The following is a 23,392-nucleotide window of genomic DNA, read 5'->3' on the forward strand; positions in this document are numbered from 1 at the left end:
GGATATTTCAAAATGAATATGAAGTGATAAAATATCCCCTAATTTTTGTGAGCAGTTGATATTACATGTCAACTATAATTGAAAAAAAATTTTTTTTAATGAACCAAGAATGGTAAATGACAGACTAATTTTAGTGACTGACTACTTTTAGTCAAAGGACAAATTCAGGCCTTCTGGAACACTGTCCATTGCGATTTTAAGAATCTAACATTCTGGCCCTGGCCGTTGGCTCAGTGGTGGAGCGTCAGGCTGGCGTGCGGGAGTCCTGGGTTTGATTCCTGGCCAGGGCACACAGGAGAAGCACCCATCTGCTTCTTTTCCCCTCCCTCTCTCCTTCTTCTCTGTCTCTCTCTTCCCCTCCAGCAGCTGAGGCTCCATTGGAGCAAAGATGGCCCAGGCGCTGAGGATGGCTCTGTGGCCTCTGCCTCAGGCGCTAGAATGGCTCTGATTGTGGCAGAGCGACACCCCAGATGGGCAGAGCATCACCCCCTGGTGGGCATGCCGGGTGGATCCCGGTTGGGCGCATGCGGGAGTCTGTCTGACTGCCTCCTCATTTCCAACTTCAGAAAAATACAAAAAAAAAAAAAAAAGAATCTAACATTCCTGAGCTTAAATGAGATTAAACTTAAAAATAGGGTTCGCTAAATAACTTTAAGTCTTTCCTTTGTGATGCACTAAATAGAACAACAGACCTCACCATCTGTGCTCTTCAGAGTCCTTGATTTTCAGAAATACTGTGAGGCCCTGGCCAGTGGCTCAGTAGATAGAGAGCATCAGCCCTGTGTATGGATGTCCAGAGTTTGATTCCTGGTCAGGGTACACAGGAGAAGCAAGCATCTGCTTCTCTCCCCCTTCTCTCCTTCTTCCCCTCCCACAGCCAGTAGCTCAATTGGTTCAAGCTTGGCCCAGGTGCTACGGATAGCTCAGTTAGTCCAAGTGTGTCAGCCTCAGGTGCTAAAAATAGCTCCGTACTCGAGTACTGGCCCAAGACAGGGTGGCCAGGTGTATCCCAATCAGGGCGTATGTGGGAGTCTGCCTCACTCTCTCTCTTCCTCTCACCAAAAAATAAACATATATATATATATTTTTTTTTTTTGAAACTGCCTCTAATTCAGCAACACAGCAATTCTCATTCCCTTAAGCCTTTTCATCTTAAAAATGATATGTTCGCCCTGGCCGGTTGGCTCAGCGGTAGAGCGTCGGCCTAGCGTGCGGAGGACCCGGGTTCGATTTCCGGCCAGGGCACACAGGAGAAGCGTCCATTTGCTTCTCCACCCCTCCGCCGCGCTTTCCTCTCTGTCTCTCTCTTCCCCTCCCGCAGCCAAGGCTCCATTGGAGCAAAGATGGCCCGGGCGCTGGGGATGGCTCTGTGGCCTCTGCCCCAGGCGCTAGAGTGGCTCTGGTCGCAATATGGCGACGTCCAGGATGGGCAGAGCATCGCCCCCTGGTGGGCAGAGCGTAGCCCCTGGTGGGCGTGCCGGGTGGATCCCAGTCGGGCGCATGCGGGAGTCTGTCTGACTGTCTCTCCCTGTTTCCAGCTTCAGAAAAATGAAAAAAAAAAAAAAAAAAAATGATATGTTCTTCATATCCTCATTAGTCAATTTCTCTTAAATAAAGATCAGAAAGCATTATTTCAAATCTTCCTGATGTCGAATTTATCACAGAATTCAGAGATGTCTTCATAAAACCAAGGAATGCACTAAAAAAGTGCTTTCTTCTAGTCTTCAAAAAACCAAAACTATTTTTCTATTCAATTTCCTACTATTTCATCCAAATATTCTTGTATTTTTTTTATATTTTTTTTTCTTTATTCATTTTTAGAGAGGAGAGAGAAAGGGAGAGAGAGACAGAGAGAGAGAAGGGGGGAGGAGCTGGAAGCATCAACTCCCATATGTGCCTTGACCAGGCAAGCCCAGGGTTTTGAACCGGGGGCCTCAGCATTTCCAGGTCGACGCGTTATCCACTGCGCCACCACAGGTCAGGCCAAATATTCTTGTATTTTAAGAGCAGGAGTCTTCTGAGTACAAAGACACTGATTATTGCCTTTTGCATTTGAGAAATAAAAAATCCAATATAGTTGTTGCTTTTTTCATACGTTTAAAATAATCTAAGAGGTATCCTAGTTACTACAACAATTTGGAGCTATTATTTAAATGACATTCTGCTGCTAAAAAACTGAGGTTTCAATTGCAAGTTATTTTAAAAAGAAAAAAAATCTGTTTTTAAAAAATATTTTATTTCTTGATTTTTAGCGAGAAAGAGAAAAAGGTGAGGAGGAGCGGAAGCATCAACTTGTAGTTGCTTCTCATATCTGCCTTGACCGGGAGAGCTGGGGGTTTTCACAGGCAACCTCAGCGTTCCAGGTCAATGCTTTATCCACTGCACCACCACAGGTCAGGCAAAAATCTAAATCTTAATGCCATCTACTTTCATGCTAACAGACCTCAGGTAACAGCATTTTCCTTTCATCTTGGCTTTGACTACAGAGTAAATTACAATTTTTGTATTGACCCAACCAAATCCTACAGGGGAAAAAAACTGACCCAAAAAATAGGCTTCCTCCCCTCAGCAAAGTCTCAAGGGCCTCAGTTCCACCTTACAAGAATAACTTGTGATGTTATGAAGAAAATTATCTCTCCCTTTTTATTTTATTTATTTATTTTTTTTACAGAGGCAGAGACAGACAGACAGGAACGGAGAGAGATGAGAAGCATCAATCATCAGTTTCTCGTTGCGCGTTGCGACTTCTTAGTTGTTCACTGATTGCTTTCTCATATGTGCCTTGACCGTGGGCCTTCAGCAGACCAAGCAACCCCTTGCTGGAGCCAGCGACCTTGGGTCCAAGCCAGTGAGCCTTTTGCTCAAACCAGATGAGCCTGCGCTCAAGCTGGCAACCTTGGGGTCTCAAATCTGGATCCTTCTGCACCCCAGTCCGATGCTCTATCCACTGCGCCACCACCTGGTCAGGCTATCTCTCCCTTTTTAAATGCATGTTTAAATTCTTCAATATTCTAGTAAACCTCTTCCCAATATAAAGAAACAAAAAAATAGGTAAAGATACAATTTCAAGCTCCTCTCTGGACCAACAGCTCATCTATTATCTCTATATAACCTAAAGAAAAGATTAGTTGTGTCTTTGGGAAAAGGTTCTAGTTATCCCCCCAGTGGAATTCTTTTGATCGCATAGTTCAAATCAGAATAATCTTTCTAATAGTACCAGAAACGAAACATAAATGACAGAAAATCAATTGCTCTAGGCCCTGGCTGATTAGCTCAGTCGGTTTAGAGCATTGTCCCGAAACACCAAGGCTCTAGGTTCAATCCCTGGACAGGGCACATACTGGAAGCAACCAATGAATGCCCAACTAAGTAGAACAACAAATGAATGCTTCTCTCTCTCTTTCTTTCTGTTTCTCTCTGTCTCTCTCCCCTTTCATCTCTTTCTAAAATCAATCAATAAAAGAAAAAAAGAATACAAACCAGTTGCTCCAGGACAAAGAAGTCACAAAATAGAGACTGGGGGTTTTGTTTGGGGTATTAAATCCCAGCCAGAAGGACTACAGCCTTGCCTAATGTGGCTCTTTAATAACTCAGGTAAGCAAGATTTTTCCAAGCATGGACATGAAAAACCCACTGATGAATCAGCTGTTCATAACTATTCAATAAAATAACCAATTGGAACATTCACATCAAACAGCTTCAAAATGAGCAAGCCCACTTTGTATATTTCTCAACCAAGTTTTAGAGAAACAGATTTAATGGCTAGAAACCAAGGGTAACTGCAACAAATGAAAATAAGTAAAAACTGAATGGGTAGTTTTTTGTCAAAACCTGACCAGGTGGTGGCGCAGTGGAGAGCGTTGGACTGGGATGCGGAGGACCCAGGTTTGAGACCCCGAGGTCGTCAGCTTGAGTGCAGGCTCATCTGGTTTGAGCAAAGCTCACCAGCTTGGACCCAAGGTTGCTGGCTTGAGCAAGGGGTTACTCGGTCTGCTGTAGCCACCCAGTGAAGGCACATATGAGAAAACAATCAATGAACAACTAAGGTGTCACAATGAAAAACTAATGATTGATGCTTGCCATCTCTCTTCGTTCCTGTCTGTCTGTCCCTGTCTATCCCTCTCTCTGACTCTCTCTCTGTCTCTGTAAGATAAACAAGAAACAAACAACAAAAAAACTGGATTTCAAATTGGACAGCAATTTCATCCCATTCTGATGAGCACTTAACTGACTCAAGTAACGCTATGGTGGCCCATTACTTCCAGTTACACATTATCCTTAACTATCAAACTTTAGAGGAAGATCCCATATACCCATGTCCACTTGACTCAATGAGCTCCTAACCATAGACAGCACTGTATCTTCCTATAGTTCTCTCCTATTATTTTACAGAACAGGATAGGCGCTCAACAGTCACCTTTTGAACTGAACAAAAGAAAATTTAAGAATAGCACTGTCTAGGCCCTGGCCAGTTGGCTAAGCAGTAGAGCTTCACCCCAGCATGTGGAAGTCTCGGGTTCGATTCCAGCCAGGGTACACAGGAGAAGCGCCCATCTGCTTCTCCACCCCTTCCCCTCTCCTTCCTCTCTGTCTCTCTCTTCCCCTCCTACAGCCAAGGCTCCATTGGAGCAAAGTTGGCCCAGGCACTGAGGATGGCTCCTTGGCCTCCACCTCAGGTGCTAGAATGGCTCAGATTGCAGTGGAGCAACACCCCAGAGGGGCAAAGCATCGTCCCCTGGTGGGCATGCCAGATGGATCCCGATCGGACACATGCAGGAGTCTGTCTGCCTCCTGCTGCCCCCTTCTCACTTCGGAAAAATACCAAAAAAAAGAGTAGCACTGTCTAAAAGAACAAGGAACAAGCAAGTCTGAGTAGAGGAAAAAGGCAGCAAAGGATGAATCAAGGACATAGCTAAACAGCCTGACCAGGCGGTGGCAGAGTGGATAGAGTGTCGGACTGGGATTGCCGAGGACCCAGGTTTGAGACCCCGAGGTCGCCAGCTTGAGCGCGGGCTCATCTGGTTTGAGCAAAAGCTCACCAACTTGGATCCAAAGTCGCTGGCTCGAGCAAGGGGTTACTCGGTTTGCTGAAGGCCCGCGTTCAAGGCACATATGAGAAAGCAATCAATGAACAGCTAAGGTGTCTCAACAAAAAACTAATGACTGATGCTTCTCATCTCTCTCCATTCCTATCTGTCTGTCCCTATCTATCCCTCTCTCTGACTCTGTCTCTGTAAAAAAACCCAAAAAACAAGGACCTAGCTAAACATTTTCCAACACATAGGAGAGCATACCCAAAACAAAGAATTATCCCATCTCAAATGTCCAAAATGCTGAGGTTAATAAATCCTGTTCTAGAAGCTCAACAAGACAGGTTTCTACAATCTTGGGCATATATTCTAGTGGACGAGAGAAAGAAGAAACAAACAATCTCAGTATCTCAGTTACTGATAAAAAAATAAAAACAAAACAGAGAATCATTAAGGGAGGGAGGGAGAGACAGGATTAAGTGCTCTTTTAGATAGGACCACAGGGAGAGAGGCCAAGGATGAGGGGCTGACTCAACGAACAAGTGTAGTGTCTCCACGAGCAGAGCAAGCCAGCCCTATCACCCTTTGGGAGAAAAGCATTCCAAAAAGAATGAACAAGCAGCGAGCGAAAAGCCACCACGATAAAAATGAGCTTGATGTGTTACAGCAGTGGTTTTCAACCAGAAAAAGTTATAGAACTAGTAAGAAAACTTGGGTAGCTGTAATAGAGTGAGAAGAGTTGCAGAAGATGAAATCTTGGGCCTTACAGGTCATCCTCCAAATGCAAAAGTAGTATCCTCCACTTAATATGCCTATACTACCAAAGTCTAAATGAACCAACAGCTTCCCACTGAAAGGAAACCACAAATTCTATCAGTTATTTCAGTAATCCCAGATTGCACTTGATCTCTTGGCTCAAGCACAGCTAGGGACCTATGTACTAACTGGAAGCTTTCCAAGGTTACAAGTCACCTGATGGTAATCTGCCTCCCTGTCCACCTGCCCTTCAACTTTGCTCCTGAAAAGCAGTACAGCATGGGGACACAGGAGCTCATTACCACAGTGGTGTAATGGCATCTAGCATGAACCCAAAGTCACTGGCTTGAGCAGGGGGTTACTCAGTCTGCTGAAGGCCCACGGTCAAGGCACATATAAGAAAGCAATCAATGAACAACTACGATGTTGCAATGAAAAACTGATGATTGATGCTTCTCATCTCTCTCCGTTCCTGTCTGTCTGTCTATATCTATCCCTCTATCTGACTCTCTCTCTGTAAAAAAAAAAAAAATTTTTTTAAATAAAAAAATAGAAGGAAACAGACTAGAATAACTTTCACATAATACAAAGTTTACCACCCTCAAAGGCTTTGTATGGTTTTGAATAATACACAGCACTCTTCTCTCAATGGAGATGGTGCTTCCTCCCCTTGAAATTCAATTCAGTCAAACCTCTGGTGAAACAGACTTCGATCATGATAGAATTAATTAAAATTCCAAGGTTACTCCACGAAGGGAAAAAAATCATTCTTCCAACTGCAGGCATGTTTTAATTATTGGCAATTCAACTCTGCAGCAAAACTGACTGAGCCAACAAATAATAACACATATCCATTTAATGTTTAAACTGAAAGTCCTAAGACTTCTACAACTAAACCTGGATGTATTACTCTTTTTTTTTTAACTGATTTTAGAGACAGAGAGAGGAAGGGAGAGGGAGGGGGAGAGAAGCGTTCACTTGTTGTTCCACTTAGTTGTGCATTCACCAGTCGCTTCCTATAGGTGCCTGACTGGGGATCAAACCCACAACCTTGGTATTTCGAGGTGATGCTCTAACCGACTAAACTAATTGGTCAGGGCTAAACCTGGATGTTTTATTCTTTTTTTTTTTTTTTGAGACAGAGACAGAGAGAGGAACAGATAGAGACAGAAAGACAAGAAGGGAGAGAGATGAGCAGCATCAATTATTTGTTGTGGCAGCTTAGTTGTTCATTGATTGCTTTCTCATATGTGTCTTGACTGGGGGCTCCAGCAGAGCCAGTGATCCCTTGCCCAAGCCAGCGACCTTTGTGCTATATGATTCCACACTCAAGCCAGTGACCCTGTGCTTAAGCCGTATGAGCCCGCACTCAAGCTGGCAACCTTGGGGTTTCGAACCTGGGTCCTCTGTGTCCCAGGCTGATGCCCTATCCATTGCACCACCGCCTGATCAGGCTGGATGTTTTATTCTTTAGATCAATGATTTTTCACAGTTATAAGCAGCACATAATCCTGGAAGAGAAAAGGAAGGAGGCAAAAGAAAAATATATAACTACATAATAAAATCCTTTCAAATACAATTTCTCTAATAAAACATAAGTATACATCCCAATAATACAGCTTTTCCCCATAATGACTCTTTCCTATTGTCCCATATTATTTTTTAAGAGCCCTAAAAACACAAACTCAGGAGTCCACTTGCTCACATACTACTTGATGTGGCAAATCTCACGTACCACAGGGGTTCTTCTCAGATACAGAGCAACCCGGGAGACAAGTGCTCTCATCTAACATGATGGCAAATCAATGCAAGGTCTACTCCTGTATTCAATTAAATAACCACAGCTGCAACGAACGGCTTTATAAAAAGATAACTAATGTAAGAGCAGCTGTAAATTAAATGTATGAAAAACAGCCTAAACAGATTAACACGGAATGACCTCACCAAACGTCCCCAGCCTCGACCACACTCCAAAGCAGAGAGAAAATCCTGTTATCCTGAAAGCATTCAGGTATTGGGAAGGTGGAGGAATGTGTGCAGGAAAGAATCAACCGTTAATAGTAAATAGCTAATAACAGGCACAAGACTTCCAAGAACTGAGAACGAGTGAGTAAAGATATGTACTGTTTGGCTCCTGACCTCCAAGCAAGTCACAGCAGCTGCGAACATCTCAATTCTAGATATTTTACAGACTGGCAAGAAAAGATACAGCCATTTTTCCTTTTAGACTTAGGGATCCATAAATATACAAAAGAAGAGAATATGCCCTTTTATACTGTCAAAGTTAAAACAAAATTCAAATCATAGTGCTTTAACATCTCCAAAAATGATGCTGCATACACATCCAGGGAAGATCATTAGTACATCTGTTCTCAAAGACTGAGTTAATTTTCCATTTTACTAAAAAAAAAAAAAAAAAAAAAAAAAGATTCCTGGATTTGGACAGTAGAATGATGCAGAATGTAACTCAATGTTCATAATTAATATTTCCTCCCCACCCACACATCCCAGGAACCAGTGGGCTTAGAAATGTTGGCTTAAAAATGGAGTCAAGTTATTACCATCAGTCGGCATTTCACAAGAGAAGAATTAATCAGATGAAGAACACATATTTTAATTTAGAAATCCAGACCAAAGCTAGACAGACTAAAACACAGTCTGAATAAAAAAGCAAAAATTAACCTGACCTGTAGTGGCACAGTGGATGGAGCGTCACCCTGGAACACTGAGGTTGCTGGTTCAAAACCCTGGGCTTGCCTGGTCAAAGCTCACATGAGAAACAACTATTTCGAGTTGATGCTTCCCACTCCTCTCCCACCCCTCTCTCTCTTCTCTAAAAATGAATAAATTTAAAAAAAAATTTTCAAAAAGCAAAATTAGGGATAGCCTAAGGAGTTATGCCTTGGAGATTTAAGATAGCAATAAGTGGTTTATTAGAAGACCCTTCTAACACAGTTTCCAAGCTTGCCTAAAGACAAGACACATTTTAGGGCATTTGTTTAAAAAAGAAAAATAAAAAACAAAAACCCTGACCTGTGGTGGCACAGTGGATAAAGTGTCGACCTGGAATGCTGAGTCTGACAGTTCAAAAGCCCAGGCTTGCCGGATTAAGGCACATACGAGGAGCAGCTACTACAGATAGACGGTCTGGTTCTCCCCCACTCCCCGCCTTTCTCTCTCTCTACCCTCTCTATAAAATCTTTTAAAAAGAGAGAGAGATTCCTGGGCCTTAATCTTTGACCTTCTAAAATCATAAATTTTCCAAAAGAGAGATCAGGGAGTATGTACATTCAACAATTCTTGGTGTTAGGGAAGTCTGGAAAACACTAAAGAAGGAATATTAGTATCAGCTACACAGACACTAGCTGAACAGATACCAGCAAGAAAAACCTGCTGAGTATGTTGGTTAAACATGAATACGTTTAGTGCATCTTATCAAAAGCACCATTAAAACTACACAAAGGGAGCTTTTTATTTTATTTTTTATTGATTGATTGATTTTAGCAAGAGAGGAAAGGGAGGGAGAAAAGGAGAGACAGGAACATCAATCCGTTCCTGTATGTGCCCTGACTGGGGATTGAACCAACAACCTTGGCGTTTCAGGACAGTGCTTTAACCAACTGAGCTATCCAGGCAGGGCAGGGATCTTTTTCTTAAAAACATATAAACTTAAAAAGAAAGAAAGAAAGAAAATAGGAAAGGAGACAAAAGCAGAAAGAGATGCCAACAAAATCTTGGAAACTGGAATGCAGATGCACTAGTGATAAATAACTTCTTACAGTGGAAAGAAGAGATTCCTACCACAAAAATCTCAGAAAAGGCTCAGAAATTGGAGGCACCTAGTACCTTTGCATAAAGGAGACTAGATGGGGCTAAAACGTGAGAACTGGTTGAGAACTGGTATAAGAAATAGACAGATTCCTCCATTCCCCCGCCCCTTCCTCATACACACTGCCAGGCAGAAGACTGGAGAAGCTGAATCAGGGGACCTCTGGGCCTGGCCTGTGGTGGCACAGTGGATAAAAGGTCGATGCGGTGGCTGAGGTCACCAATTCGAAACCCTGGGCTTGCCTGGTCAAGGCACATATAGGAGTTGATACTTCCTGCTCCACCCCCCTTCTCTCTCTTTCTCTCCCTCTCTAAAATAAATAAAATCTTAAAAAAAAAAAAAAAAAAAAAGAATTAGCAGGCTTCTGAACCAAGGAACCAGTAACAGCTAAGGGCAGCTGAAAACAGGGGGATCAAGTAAAAGTCTACCTTCTACTCTCCTTTCTCCATCTCCTCCAATTTGGCTCAAAAAACACCTGCTGCTGGGCTTATACTCTCTAGGCAAGACTGGAGGATCCTCTCTGAGGAAACTGACCAGCTACCAATTCACCCTGGAATTGTGCCCACCACTTGATGAGCCAGGGCTCTACATTCAGAGCTCATTAGTGCCTCATTCTTAAAAATGGACAGATGGCCAAGAATTATCAGACATTTCAAGAAAACCTCTGATAGGAAATCAAAGTAAACAAACCACAATTCCTGACAACGTGCAAAAATATTTTTATATAAAATTCTGAGAATAAAAATAGCTCCTAAAAATCAAAGAAAGAATACTAGAAGTTAAAAATATAATATAAAAGAGGAAGAGGCCCTGGCCAGTTGGCTCAGTAGTAGAGCATCAGCCTGTCATGTGGATGTCCCGGGTTTGATTCCCAGTCAGGGCACACAGGAGAAGTGACTATCTGCTTCTCCACCCCTTCCCCTCCTCCCTCTCTCTCTCTCTCTCTCTCTCTCTCATCCCCTCCCACAGCTATAGCTAAACTGGTTCCATTGCATAGGCACCAGCATTGAGGATGGCTCCATGGAGCCTCCACCTCAGGCACTAAAAATTGCTTGGTTGTGAGCATGGTCCCAGATGGAGGTTGCTGAGTGAATCCTGGTTGGGGCGCATGTGGGAGTCTGTCTTTCTGTGTCCTCGCTTCTCACTGAAGGGGAAAAAAATAAAAAAAAATATATATATATATATATAAATTTAATCTAAAACCCAAAAAATTCTAACACTGTATTAAGAAAAACCAAGCTTCAGACTGACCAAATGTTTAAAAATAAGGTCAAACAATACTGGATATGTTACCAATATAGTTAAGGACAGTAAAAAATCACATCCCTCATCCCCCCCCAAAAAAAACCCCCAAATAATTAAAAGCCTATTATGCTTGATTCTAGAACCTGTCTTGAATTCCATGCTAATGGAAGCAGGCTGCCTAATGTGACCTGAATCTCTGCCACAGCCTGGGTGTAACCAAACATGCTCACCACCCAGAGCTTACCACAGTTAAAACATGTGAGGAATCCAGATCACTATGAGAAATCACAACCAGCCTAACCAGACAGCAGCACAGTGGATACAGCACCCACCTGGGATGCTGTAGACCCAGATTTGAAACCCAGAGGTCAATGGCTTGAATATGGGGTTGCCAGCTTGAGCCTGGGACCATAGACACAACCTCATAGTCACTGGCTTGAGCCCCAGAGTCGCTGGCTTGAGCAAAGGGTCACTGGCTCAGCTTAAGCACCCCCTCCTCAAGGCACATATTCACAGTCAATGAATAACTAAACCTAACCAGGCGGTGGAGCAGTGAATAGAGCGTTGGACTGAACACAGAGGACCCAGGTTCGAAACCCCGAGGTTGCTAACTTGAGCACGGGCTCACCAGCTTGACTGTGGGGTCACTGGCTTGAGTGTGGATCACAGATATGACCCCAAGGTCGCTGGCTTGAAGCCCAAGGTTGCTGGCTTGAGCAAGGGGCCACTCGCTCTGCTACAGCTCTGCCTTCTGGGTCAAGGCACATATTAGAAAGCAGTCATGAACAACTAGGTGCTGCAACAAAGAACTGATGCTTCTCATCTCTCTCCCTTCCTCTCTGTCTGTCCCTACCTGTCCCTCTCTGTCTCTCTCTGTCACAAAATAAAGTGCTGTAGCCTGACCATGCGGTGGCACAGTGGATAGAGCGTCAGACTGGGATGCGGAGGACCCAGGTTCAAGACCCCGAGATTGCCAGCTTGAGTGCAGGGTCATCTGGTTGCTGGCTCAAGCAAGGGATCACTCGGTCTGCTGTAGCCCCTGGTCAAGGCACATATAAGAAAGCAGTCAATGAACAACTAAGGATCTGCAACGAAGAATTGATGTGTCTCATCTCTCTCCCTTCCTGTCTGTCTGTCCCTATCTGCCCCCCCCTCTGTCTCTGCCACACAAAAAAAATAAAGTGCTGCAACTACAAGTTGATACTTCTCATTTCTCTCCCTTCCTGTCTCTCTCTTGCTTAAAAAAAAGTAATTGTAAAGGTAAGCACAAACCTAGAAGTATAAATCTTAAAACGAGCTATCTTAGACCCGTTTTAGGACTTGTTTTCAATTTAATGCACTAACTGAAACAAAAAGACAGCATCTGTTAACAAAACACCATTAGAAGTTCTTAGAAACTATTAATTAGATTAAGAAGGTGACTACAAGGTCAGCTGAAACTTAGTCATTGATGACCAAAAAATGACTCTCCTCACTCTAGGCTCGCCATGTGTCTTATTACTAGCCCTACACTCCCATGCACCACCCTTCATTAGCACACCCCAAGTGGAAAAGTAGAGAAGCCTCTACAGAGAAGTCAGCAATAAAGAAAATCCAGTGATGACAGTCTCCAGTATGAAAAGCCTGACAGAAAACTTAAACAGATGCTCCATGAAATGTTGATCCAGACAGACTTCGCTTGGACAGAAGTGTCAGGCTTCATTTCAAAGATAATATATTAAGTCCCAACTCACCACAGATAATCTAATAACAAAGCTGTGACTTTCACTGTCAAGGAGTCTCTTCCTTCCCACTCTAATACCCGTAAGCCATCAGCTACACAGATGTTCCTTACTGAACAGCTAGAAAAACTTGCACATTTTCATTCCTTGATCACTAGTGACAGGCAGCTAAACCACGGGTCTACTTTAAGTTATGAAAATAGGGCAAGCTGATCCAATCACATAAGAAAGGTACTAAATCAAACAGGCCCACCTGGGCTTTGAGGACGAGTACTGTGATTTCTGAACAAAAGTCAATATACCTGCAGATAAAAATGCTTTCATGCTTTTTGATAATGGCCCTTGGGCTACAGATTCATTTGTATGTCCAACAAGAGTCATGTATCATGTTAAGACACATGGCCTAGATGAAGGAAATGACAGAATGTTATATTCACCAGTTCATAGTAAGAACATCTGTGCTCTCTCTCTAGTTCCATAGGCTTACAAAAAATAGTCGATATTCCCTAAAAGTAAATAGGTTTTCTGTTTTCTAAGTAGCAGATCTGGCAAATTTACACTCCATCATCCCTGTAATCTAAGAATTGTTCCCGAATAATCACTAATCTCTATACCAATTTCTAAGATGCTAAAATTTTAAGACATCCATCCCACAAGTTTAATTTACAGAAATTAAAATAAATCAAGACTAGGCCTGACCTGTGGTGGCACAGTGGATAAAGTCTCTACCTGGAACGCTAAAGTCGTCAGTTCGAAACCCTGGGCTTGCCTGGTCAAGGTACATATGGGAGTTAATGCTTCCTGCTCCTTCCCCTTCTCTCTCTCTCCTCTCTCTCTAAAATGAATAAGATTAAAAAAAAAAAAACACTAAAAGAAATCAAGACTAAAATAGGCTTTATCCAGGGAAATTCACATAGAAAACATGTTCCACTGTATAAGCATCAGATTTCTTTATGACATTGATGGTTTTAGCATTAACACCAATAAACTAATATCTGTGGAAAGAACTGACAGAAAACTCTCTCTACTATAAAGGTTGAGCTCAACAGTCTCTGTGCTATTGATTCATTTTTGCAGAGATCACACTATCTGAAGCCTTGCCTCCTGTCTCTTTGCTTTTCACTCCCAAAGCTCCAGACACACTGGTACGGCCTTCAATTCTTCAAAAGAGCCATGTTCTTTATATCCTCAGGACCTTCATGTATGCCATGTCCTCTACCTAGAACAGTCTTTTGTCCTCCCTTCATCCTTTTTTTTTTTTTTTTTTTGTATTTTTCTGAAGCTGGAAACAGGGAGAGACAGTCTGACAGACTCCCGCATGCGCCCGACCGGGATCCACCCGGCACGCCCACCAGGGGCGATGCTCTGCCCACCAGGGGGCGATGCTCTGCCCCTCCGGGGCGTCGCTCTGCCGTGACCAGAGCCACTCTAGCACCTGGGGCAGAGGCCAAGGAGCCATCCCCAGTGCCCGGGCCATCTTTGCTCCAATGGAGCCTTGGCTGCGGGAGGGGAAGAGAGAGACAGAGAGGAAGGAGGGGGGTGGGGGTGGAGAAGCAAATGGGCGCTTCTCCTGTGTGCCCTGGCCGGGAATCGAACCCGGGTCCCCCGCATGCCAGGCCGACGCTCTACCGCTGAGCCAACCGGCCAGGGCCCTCCCTTCATCCTTTAGAGTTCAGCCTTAGAAGTCAATTCCTGTCACCCTGGCTGGTTGGCTCAGTGGCAGAGCATCGGTCTGATGTGTGGATGTCCTGGGTTCAATTCCCGGCCAGGGCACACAGGAGAAGAGACCACCTGCTTCTCTACTCCTCTCCCTTTCCTCTTTCTCCCCTTCTCCCCCTTTCCTGCAGCCATGGCTCGATTGGAGTGAGTTGGCCCTGAGTGCTGAGGATGGCTCCATGGCCTTCACCTCAGGCCTAAGAGCTTGGTTGCATGACCAGGCGGTGGCACAGAGGATACAGCATCGGACTGGGATGAGGAAGACCCAGGTTCGAGACCCCAAGGTCACCAGCTTGAGCGCGAGCTCATCTGGCTTGAGCAAAAAAAAAAAAAGCTCACCAGCTTGGACCCAAAGTCACTGGCTCAAGCAAGGGGTTACTCCGTCTGCTGAAGGCCCGCAGTCAAGGCACATATGAGAAAGCAATCAATAAACAAGTAAGGTGTCAAAATGAATAACTGATGATTGATGCTTCTCATCTCTCTCCGTTCCTGTCTGTCTGTCCCTATCTATCCTTCTCTCTGACTCTCTGTCTCTGTAAAAAAAAAAAAAAAAAAAAAGTCTTTAAAAAAAAAAAGAAGAGCTTGGTTGCTGAGCAATGGAGCAATGCCCCAGATGGGCAGAGCATCACCCCCAAGTGGGCTTGCTGAGTGGATCCCAGACAGGGCGCATGCGGGAATCTGTCTCTGCCTCCCCTCCTCCCACTGAATTAAAAAAAAAGTCAATTCCTCTCTTGCCCTGGCCAGATAGCTCGGTTGCTTAGAGCATGTCTCGAAGTGCAGAGGTTGCCAGTTCAATCTCAGCTCAGGGGACATACAGGAACGGCTCCATGTTCCTGTCTCTAATCTCTTCTCCTCTTGCTAAAATCAATAAAAACTGTGAGAAAAGTCAATTTCTCGCTGACCTTCCCTGACTGCCCTCCTTCCCAATCAACCTGGATTAGGCTTCCAATTAGCTGTCTCCATAGCATTTATGGTTCTAGAGTAATTATTTGTTTAATGGATCTTCTCCACTAGACTATACCTGCTGAGTGCAGGAACTGAGTCAGTTTTGTTCACTACTACAGTGTGTCCGTCAAGTCATGGTGCACTTTTGACCGGTCAGAGGAAAGCAACAAAAGATGACAGAAATGTGAAATCTGCACCAAATAAATGGAAAACCCTCCCAGTTTCTGTAGGATGATATGGCAGCATGTGCGCATGCACAGATGACAACGTAACACCGTGTATACAGCGCAGCAGCCTATGGCCATGCCAGTTGAGATGTGGATGGTACAGAGGAAAGTTCAGTGTGTTCTGCGGCTTGCTAAATTTGAATCCGTGACCAAAGTGCAACGAGAATATCGGCGCGTTTATAACGAAGCGCCACCACAGAGGAATAACATTACTCAGTGGGATAAGCAGTTGAAGGAAACCGGCAGTTTGGTGGAGAAACCCCGTTCTGGTAGGCCATCAGTCAGTGACGAGTCTGTAGAGGCTATACGGGATAGCTACCTAAGGAGCCCTAAAAAATCTGTGTGTGAGCCCACATCAAACTGCACTGAATAGCTATGAAACTGGGAGAGTTTTCCTTTTATTTGGTGCAGATTTCACATTTCTATCATCTTTTTTTTTTTTAATATTTTATTTATTGATTTTTAGAGAGAGAGAGAGAGGAGAGAGAGAGAGAGAGAAGGGGGAGGAGCAGGAAGCATCAACTCCCATATGTGCCTTGACCAGGCAAGCCCAAGGTTTCGAACCGGGAACCTCAGTGTTCCAGGTCGGTGCTTTATCCCACTGCGCCACCACAGGTCAGGCTCTATCATCTTTTGTTGCTTTCCTGTGACCAGTCAAAAGTGCACCATGACTTTATGGACACACTGTATATCTCCAGCACAGTGCTTGGCACACAGCAGGAGCTCAAAAACTCTTGTCAAATAGATAAACAATAGGGTCCCCCTAAAAAAATCAGCTTTATAGTTGTGAGTACACAAAACACAGTTTATTCTTGTATTATTATTTATTAATTAGTGTATTATTTTCCATATGGACATTTATAAACCTACTTTTGCCTACCCCTGTAATTTACCCTACAGATACAATCACACATGCAAAGGATCAAATATATATGATTATTCATATATATTTTATATATGAATATGAGCATAGTTTGTAATAGCAAAAGACTGAAAATATTTAAAATGTCTACCAGTATAGGGCCAATGTCTACCAAATCTCTCTTGCTTATATGGAATGATTGCCAAAATAAGTTAAAAAAAATGTAGAACTTATTAGTAGTGTGCTACATTTTTTTTTAAAGCAGGAAATATACAAATTTGCTTTATATGTACATGGTATCTCTGGAAAGGATCTTAAGAAACTGGTAATATTAGTTGCCCCTGGGAAGATGGCCTGGATTATGAGTAGATAGTAGACAAAGGTTAGAAGGTAGAGTATTCATAGTAAACCCTTTTTTATCTTTCGAATTTTTTTTTTTAAGATTTTATTTTATTTTATTTTATTTATTTATTTTTTTTCCATTTTTCTGAAGCTGGAAACAGGGAGAGACAGCCAGACAGACTCCCGCATGCGCTCGACCGGGATCCACCCGGCACGCCCACCAGGAGCGATGCTCTGCCCACCAAGGGGTGATGCTCTGCCCATCCTGGGCGTCGCCATGTTGCGACCAGAGCCACTCTAGCGCCTGAGGCAGAGGCCACAGAGCCATGCCCAGCGCCCGGGCCATCTTTGCTCCAATGGAGCCTTGGCTGCGGGAGGGGAAGAGAGAGACAGAGAGGAAAGCGCGGCGGAGGGGTGGAGAAGCAAATGGGCGCTTCTCCTGTGTGCCCTGGCCGGGAATCGAACCCGGGTCCTCCGCACGCTAGGCCGACGCTCTACCGCTGAGCCAACCGGCCAGGGTTAAGATTTTATTTATTCATTATAGAGAGGGGAGAGAGAGAGAGAGAGAGAAAGGGGGAGGAGCAGAAAGCATCAACTCCCATATGTGCCTTGACCAGGCAAGCCCAAGGTTTTGAACCGGCAACCTCAGTGTTTCCAGGTTGACACTTTATCCACTGCGCCAACACAGGTCAGGCTATCTTTCGAATTTTGAAACATGTTAATGTACTGTCTATTTAAAAAGTAAAATTTGGTAAAGATAGTTCTGTTCTTATTTCTAAGACAGTGATGGAAAGAGTTTAAATATTTCATACCTGGATCTTTGCTGATAAACATCCTACCTACTAGCACTGAGAGGGCAGAAGTGAAAAGAAGGAAAACTTATCCACAAATCTCAGACAGCTTGTCTCACGCTAGATTACATCATTTTAGAAGAAAAGTCCTTTTTTTTTTGCAACCAAATGTCCCAATCTGGATATGTGCAGAATGTTTTCACAGTCAGAAGAGATTACTGGGGGGAAAATGGAGGGGGGGGGGGGGGGTATTGGATTCAGCGTTTCTATAAGCACAGAAAAAGGTTGATGAGTTTATATTGAAGAAATATCATAAATACTAACTAAAAATAAATTATCTTCACTGAAGGGCCTCAAAATCTAAATGGAGCTTAATTTGTATCCAAATAGTTTAAGAAAATGAAATTTTGAAAATACAAGAATGAGGAGGAAAGCTACATACATTTCTTAAAGTACAGATTTACCAAACTTCCAGATACTCTTCAGGATCAGGCCCTGGCCGTTGGCTAAGTGGCAGAGCGTAGGCCCGGCCTGTGGATATCCCAGGTTCAATTCTTGGTCAGGGCACACAGGAGAAGTGCCCATCTGCTTCTCCACCCCCCCCCACCCCACCTCACCCCGCTTCTCTCTCTCTCTCTCTCTCTCTCTCTCTCTCTCTCTCTCTTTCTCTCTCTCTCCCTCTCTCCCTCCCTCCCTCCTGCAGCCATGGCTCAATTGGAGTGAGTTAGCCCAGGGAACTGAGGATGACTCCACCACCTCCACCTCAGGCACTAAGAAGAGCTCGGTTGCTGAGCAATGAAGCAATGCCCTAGATGGGCAGAGCATCGCCCTCTAGTGAGATTGCTGGGTGGATCCCAGTCAGGGCACATGCGTGAGTCTGTCTCTGCATCCCCTCCTCTTCCTGAATAAAAATTAAAAAAGAGAAAGATCTGAGATTTATTTAAATACAACTCAGAGTTAAAACCTTGGGACCAGGGTTAAGACCTTTGGATTTGAACCTGTTAAGTTTCCCAAACCTGTATATCAGAACAGAATACGCTGGACTAATGATAGCAGGAGAAAGCTCAATCCAGGGCAACCAGGGAGAGTGTCTTGGGGTTTCCAATGTTACAAAAACCACTGTCATATAGTGCAAGAAATGATCTTCATAATCCATCCAAGACCTATCGGAGACATTGTTATCTTCAACTAATTATGCCCTGAAAAACAAAAGGGTATTTGCTAAGTAGAACATACTGAAAGGGGCATTTACTAAATAGAACAAAGTATTTAGTACAGCCGTTCTAAACTGTTATAATTGCCAAGCCTAAGTGGCAAGTTAGAAGTCAATTCCCGGCACCCCTAGTTGATAACTTATTTGCCTCCACAGGCTTTTTCCACATGTTAAAGCCAAAATCTAAGACTGACACAGGCATTAGCAAACATATCACCATTTCCCCCTGCTAACATTGTTTTTCTCCATGAAGTTCTATGGAGCATTTTAAATACCCTTCTATAAGATACCAAGCTGTGCCTGTGAGTTTAGCCTGTGGCTCCTCAAGCTCAAAGGCTTGAGAGTGAGAGTAAAACAGAGAAGAAGAAAAAAGTCGGAAATCTCTCTCTCTCTCTCTCTCTCTCTCTCTCTCTCTCTCTTCCTCAATGGCCTTGGACATTCGAAGCTAGACAAAGGCAGTGATTCTGCATTTAATCACCAGATGAATAAGAAACAGATTTGAATTTAGAAAAAAAGAACATAAAGGGATACAAAAACATTCAGTGAAGAGCACTGCCTCTATTTCCTTGCAGAGCAGCTCTCAGAACCTGCCAATGAACCTCATTTTGACATGGAACACCCCATCTACTCTAATCCGGGGCATATCCCTCAAGAGACAGTCAACAGGAACCCTGCCAGCTCCTGCTCGGGAGTTGTGTGAAGAACAGTAGCAACAAGAGCCTACTTTGAGAAGGAGATCAACAATCACACTCAAGAAGAAAAGAAGTTATTTGGCAAAGGGAAACATGTTGCCAAAATGTTAGTCACAGCTTCAAGGTCCCAGTTTGTGTTTCTCCAACTATTCTTTGCTTGGACAGAGCCCATTCTCTGGCCCAGAAAACACAGCTCAGCCACTGTCACTCACCCCATCCGAAGCAGTCAAGAGTCCTTTCAATTAGGGGGTATCAAACTGTGACACAGACAAGATGCCCACCAGAGACTAAAAAGGACGAAAAAAATATGTAATTTGCCATTTCCACTTAGGACTGGCTGAAGCAGAGCAATGGAAAAACATAACAGCATAGGAAAAAATGGAAAATCGTTATGTTACACAAGCAGCTATATCAAAAACCTTCCCAAAGCTCTGAGTCCCCACAACTTATTTCAAAACCTTCTTATAAACGAACCAAAAGGACACATTGCAGGTTGAAATGACAGCAAAATATTAAGCATGTTTTTACTCCCAAGTTAGCCTGCAGCTCTTCTGAGGTTTGATTTTCAGAATTATTTCAAGAGCAACAGGAAAACAGACTCAAGTCCACTGGTTGCTCTCCCAATCAAAGAGCCCAAAAAAATCAAGAAAGACCATCTAGCCTGACCTGTGGTGGCGCAGCGGATAAAGCGTCGACCTGGAAATGCTGAGGTCGCCGGTTCGAAACCCTGGGCTTGCCTGGTCAAGGCACATATGGGAGTTGATGCTTCCAGCTCCTCCCCACTTCTCTCTCCTCTGTCTCTCTCTCCTTCTCTCTCTCTTCTCTAAAAATGAATAAATAAAAAGAAATTAAAACCACAAAAAAAAAAAAAAAAAGACCATCTAACACCTGACCAGGTGGTGCCACAGTGGATAGAGCGTCGGACTGGGATGCAGAGAACCCAGGTTTGAGACCCCGAGGTCACCAGCTTGAGTGCAGGCTCATCTGGTTTGAGCAAAGCTCACCAGCTTGGACCCAAGGTCGCTGGCTCGAGCAAGGGGTTACTCAGTCTGCTGAAGGCCCACAGTCAAGGCACATATGAGAAAGCAATCAATGGACAATTAAGGTGTCGCAACGAAAAACTGATGATTGAGGCTTCTCATCTCTGTCCCTATCTATCCCTCTCTCTGACTCTGTCTCTGTAAAAAAAAATAAATAAATAAATAACAATTTTCTCTTCAGTAGGAACCAGATTCCTCTCTTCCCTTCTTTTTTTTGTTTTGTTTTTCTGAAGTTGGAAACGGGGAGGCAGTCAGACAGACACCCGCCTGCACCCAACCGGGATCCACCTGGCACGCCCACCAGGGGGCGATGCTCTGCCCAACTGGGACATCACTCTGTTGCAACCAGAGCCATTCTAGCACCTGAGGCAGAGACCATACAGCCATCCTCAGCACCCGGGCCAACTTCGCTCCAATGGAGCCTTGGCTATGGGAGGGGAAGAGAGAGACAGAGAGGAAGGAGAGGGGGAGGGGTGGAGAAGCAGATGGGCGCCCCTCCTGTGTGCCCTGGCCGGGAATCAAACCAGGGACTCCTAAAAGCCAGGCCAACGCTCTACCACTGAGCCAAACAGCCAAGGCCTCTTCCCTTCTTAAAAGTAAACCTGAGAACACATTGGTCTCAACACCGTCCCTCTTCCCCAGCATTTCACCTTTGTGCTGACATCACATAACTTATCAGTACCAACTAAGGTAAACACTACTCTGATACCAAGTGTGAGGTAGAATTAGAAACTGCCCCCTCTTAAGCAAACCCACGTCAGACTTCAGAAATGCTAAGACTTTCAGGAACACTTCTAAGCTAAACCAGTTCACCTATGGGCAAAGTATTTAGGGTATTATGCTCAAAGGAAAAGCTAAAACAGTCAAGACTTCAAAGCATTAACAATAAAGTTAAAATTGCCTATGTGAGCCCTGGAAACAGGGCCAAAGTGACTGGACCAAAGAAAGCAAAAGGCTCTACTGTCTAAAATACTGCACTTCATTGAATTTTCAAAGAGATCATGAGAAAAGTCAATTTCAAGAGTAATTAAAAAATGAAAAAATAAACTTTAATATTCTGATGGCTAGACTGCATTCTCTCATATTCTCCATTAACAGAACTCATTCAACAACTCTAACTTCCCTATATCTTGAAGGCAGCCAATACAATGTACACAATAATATGACATTTTTGGCTACTAAAAGTTGAGGTTGAGATAAGTTTAAAAAATGAACATGTATCAAATCTCCAACTCTTTCCTTGCACAGAAATGCAACAAGGCTGAGAGGAAGAAACTTAGAAACATGTCTTCCAATATTTCCACCTTATTTTCAGAGTTCACTTCTTTACAACTGCTTTAAAGATCCCATTTGGTTAACAATCTTTGGGTGAGGGCCCAAACCCATATCTCAAAGGGAAAAAAAAAATGAGACGGTTTAAAACAATCTGTCTCAGTGTTACTTAGTAAATCCATAGGTAGGCTAAAACAGTCCTTATTTCCTGAGGTTCTTTTGCTGAACAACCTGAACCAGCAGACCATGGAGAAAAAAAGTCACTAAAAACCTTCAGTAAGTCATTAAGAGAAACTGTAATGCAAAAATACATCATGAAAAAGGAGATGAATCTTGGGGGACCCCAAAGCAGGAACAGATTATTCCAATCCCTTTAAAATTACAAATTCCAGTACACACCCAGTTCTTCGTTTGTCACCCCAGTGTTATCTTTTAAGAATTTTCCTTCCTGTGCTGCAACGAAGAACTGATGCTTCTCATCTCTCTCCCTTCCTGTCTGTCTGTCCCTCTCTCTCTGTCACAAAAAGAAAAAAGAACTTTCCTTCCTGATCAGTAACTACTCAACAACACACACTGCCCACGTTCAACACGTTAAGATCTCTACCTTCCCTCACTTCACACCACTTCAAGCTGAACCCTCAACTCTAAGTCGTGCCCATGTGCATCCCAGCATTTCTCAATCCAACCTTTACCCAGTTGTGATTCCTACTAAACGCTCTCAAGATTCTCTCTGGTGAGTCAACCTCTCAACCATTGGTTTTTTGTTGTTGTTTTTTTCAACCATTGGTTTTTACTTAACTCAATCCCCCAAATGTCCCACTGGCCTCCTCACCTGGAGCATCCTGTTAATTACCTGTTCCCAACAGGTCCTCCCTCCCCATATCCGTTTTTGCGCACGGTTACCTCCTTCTTCACCCTAAGTTACCGTCTTACTCACCTTACCCAACCCTCAGGATCCCTTATTTCCTGCCTCTTAATAACCTTTCTCCCTATTTTCATAGCACTCTCCCCACACCAATGCCCGACCACTCCCCCTCACGCCCCCTCGCCTCCGGGTTCTTGGGACCCAGCCCAGTACTCCCTCCCCTCAGGCCCCGCCCCCAGGACCCGTTCTCCTTCTGGCCCCTCCTTCAAAGCCCCTCTCTCTTGAAGCCCCTCCCCAATCCCCCTCCCTCGGCTCTCCCTCCCACTCAGGTCCGCAGGTCTTCTCAGAGACAGACCCGGGCTCCCCGGCCTCTTTCCGACCTGGCCACAGCGGCTCCGGGAGCAAATCCTCCACCACCTCCACTTCGGCTTCCTCCGGTCCTGCTCGACCCCCGCCCGGCAGGCTCCCTTTCTCTCCACCGCCGCCCCTTTTGCCAACCCGGAAATGGATCTGCTCCCACTGTCCCCAGCGTCCGCGAACAAAATGGAGGCGGGGGGGAAAAGAGCAGGGTGCCGGGAGCGAAGAGACGCTACACGCATGCGCTTCTGGAAAGCCCGCCTCCTGCCGGCGCCTGTGAAAGCGGAAGCCTCCGGTAATCACCATCTTGGGAAGGTCGCAAGAATTTCACCTACTAACTTAGAGCAAGGTTTGGAATTTGGGTTTCGATTGTAATCACCTGGGAACACTTAAATAAGTATTGATGCCCAAGTTGCACTCCCAGAGATCGATTAATTGGTCTGGGGGACGGTATAGGCATCGAGCCTTTTAACACTGTGCAGATGATTC

At 44.2% G+C, this 23,392-nt stretch overlaps 1 protein-coding gene across 3 annotated transcripts in view; it reads right to left on the reverse strand.

The window, feature by feature from the left end:
- WIPF2 (WAS/WASL interacting protein family member 2) overlaps positions 1 to 23,120 on the reverse strand; it is a 54,675-nt gene extending 31,555 nt beyond the window's left edge. Inside the window, exons 1-2 of one of the 3 annotated variants that reach the window (XM_066263694.1) lie at positions 22,927 to 23,120; positions 20,036 to 20,192 (exon numbers count right to left, since the gene is read on the reverse strand). The gene's annotated coding sequence lies outside the window, so the exon portion shown is untranslated. The remainder of the gene's footprint in view (positions 1 to 20,035; positions 20,193 to 22,926) is intronic. The other 2 variants (XM_066263695.1, XM_066263693.1) reach the window with 2 other exon arrangements.
- Between the last annotated feature and the right edge of the window lie 272 nt (positions 23,121 to 23,392).

This window comes from Saccopteryx bilineata, chromosome 2 (genome assembly GCF_036850765.1).
Source record: "Saccopteryx bilineata isolate mSacBil1 chromosome 2, mSacBil1_pri_phased_curated, whole genome shotgun sequence".
Lineage (NCBI taxonomy): Eukaryota > Metazoa > Chordata > Mammalia > Chiroptera > Emballonuridae > Saccopteryx > Saccopteryx bilineata.